Source organism: Cupressus sempervirens, chromosome 9, assembly GCF_028749045.1.
Source record: "Cupressus sempervirens isolate cs-2001-9-10 chromosome 9, ASM2874904v1, whole genome shotgun sequence".
Taxonomy (NCBI): Eukaryota; Viridiplantae; Streptophyta; class Pinopsida; order Cupressales; family Cupressaceae; genus Cupressus; species Cupressus sempervirens.
The window spans coordinates 631,193,644-631,196,152 of record NC_143126.1 but is presented as its reverse complement, the minus strand read 5'-3'; positions in this window follow the sequence as shown (position 1 = coordinate 631,196,152).

The window sequence follows — 2,509 nt, the reverse complement described above, 5'->3', positions numbered from 1 at the left end:
CACTTCTTTTTAGTGCTTAAAATAAACCTCCAAATCATACTTAAATCCATTAAAAACTAAAAATTTGCATCAAAAAAAAAAAAATTTAACAAGTGAAACTAAACCAATCCAATCATTTGCATCCTTGCAACATCAAGGTTGTAGATGCATTTATGCAAAGTTAGGAACACTTCATTTTTAGAAATTTAAAAAGAACTTCAAGTTTCCATTTCAAAAGGTTCAAAATCAACACTAAGTGTACACTAAAATCTAAATCAAACTCAAAGCATCAATCAAGGATAAAATGAACCTCATTTGCAAATATTTTAAAGTTCTTTTAAAAATCTCATAAAAACTAAGAGTCCTAAATGGTTACCAAAATTGTCCTAAAAACTTTGTTATTTGTTCCAAACAAATGTTTTGTTGCAAAATCTTAAATGTTTCTTAGGTTTTTCATGCATCAAAACAATCTAGGAATATCATTTTTGGGCTTAAAACATGCAAACTAGAACACAAAATCTTTAATGAAAACCAAAGTCCAAAGAGTCATTTTCACTTTTGAGTCCAAAACAATCTTCAATTTTCTAAGGTTAAAACAAAGCACTTCAAAGTTCTTAAAACAACACACAAAATCTCAATCTTGAATGCTCAAAGGAAAAAACTTGAATGTTTAATCACTTGTCTTTGAATGTATGTTGCTAAAATCACTCTTGAATGCCATGGATTAAAATCAATTTTTATTTTTTATTTTTTATGAATGCATGATTAAAACAACAAATCCAATCTTGAATGCAAAAGGTCAATTAATCATTACAATATCTCACACTTCATCTTTTGGGGCATAAAAAGAATCTACATTTTAAAAACTTTTTAAGTTATGAAAACAAATAAAGACACTTTGAGTAAATTTTTTGTTGGACTCACGCTCTTTAATCACCCATCATTCTAACCATTGGTTGCAATATCAACACCATATATGGGGATGGGTACTCCTAAGAAGGTGTTAAATGCTCCAAAAAAATCAAATTCCACTCACTTGAGTTTTTATTGGTTTTTCTAAGATAGAAAATTTCTTGAATGCACATTAGTCTCGCTAACACTTCATTTGGGCATAAAAATTGAACAAATCTTGACAAGGAGGGCCTCTGGGTGCATGCTTGAAACTGAGTTTTACACATTTTTATTTTGGGCTTAAAACAAACTCACACTCAATCTTGAATGCCTTAAAGAAAAATCAATTGATACTTGACGTGGAGGGCCTCTGGGTGCGCGAGTTTACTTTTGTTGACCCTAAATCTTCTTGGGGTATTTATTCTTCGATCGATTTTACTTTTTTTAATGCTTCAAGTTGGAATTGAACATTTGCATCGTAAACATGTGTGTTTGCAAGGTCTAGATCAGAAAAACTTAAGTTTCAGTTGGAAAAGAATTATGTCTTTTAGCCCAAGATCATCCAAGTCTTCTCTCCCCTTGTTGTCTTTTGAGGCCATCTTGGGTGCATAAGATTAGGATCCAAAATCTTGTTTAAATTTTAGGAGGCTTTCTTTAGGATTTCATCACCCCTTGGGACGACCTCAACTCCAGTGTTTCAGCAGAGTATAAAGATCGAGAGGTGAATCCAAAGACACCTCTCTTGGGATCAAGATTTTGTCACTCGGGCTAAGCCTCAAGGAACTTTATACCCTTGAGAAGTGAAAGAGGAGAAGTGGGTTACCACTCCTCTCGGCTGTGTGACATCTTTTTGTTTTCATCTACGGATTTGGGCCTCATGTACCTTGGGTATATTGAGGGCTCCCTAGCTAAACCAACTGTCAGCCTTGTAGACAACCATCTAGGGTGTTAATTTGTTTGAAGTGACTAATCGAAACATTTGTAAAAAATACACACTCCTTGGCACAAGTATCACATTCTGAGAATCAAAAACTTCTATCTAGTTCTTCCTATCTATTGCTTGATTCTTTACTTGTTGAATGAATGTTTGCCAAACTTGGTCAATCCTAGCTTAGGGCATACTTAGCATAGTCACTGCCTATTCCAGAAGTTGAACGAGTTGAAGCAAAACAACCAAAATCTCTCTAAGCCAAGAAGATTCAAGAATTTATGTCAGAACAACCCAAACCCAAATAGAAGTTTCACGAAGCTAAACTCAAGCCATCTCAGGCATACTAAGAAATTGCAGCTAAGAAAAAAGAAGTAACACCAAGCCTTCGAATTGCCAAACTCCATAAAGTAGAAGACAAAGTTGCCAACGAAGCCCTTCAAGATGTTGGTTAGATCGCACTATCAAATTTTGCAAGCGTTCAGGAGTTAACCCTGCTTATACCTTACCAACTAGGCATGATTTCTATGATTAGGCCCCCTTGTTCCTCCACATCTTCTTACATAAGCTCCACTTTAGAGTCACCCTTGTAGGTAAGCTAGCCACCCTTAGTCATCTCCTTAAGAATTTTAGCTCACCCATATCATTTAGATCTTTTCCTTAGAACCAAACCAATCCCCTCAAACCTAGCTAGCATCCCAAAAGCCTAAA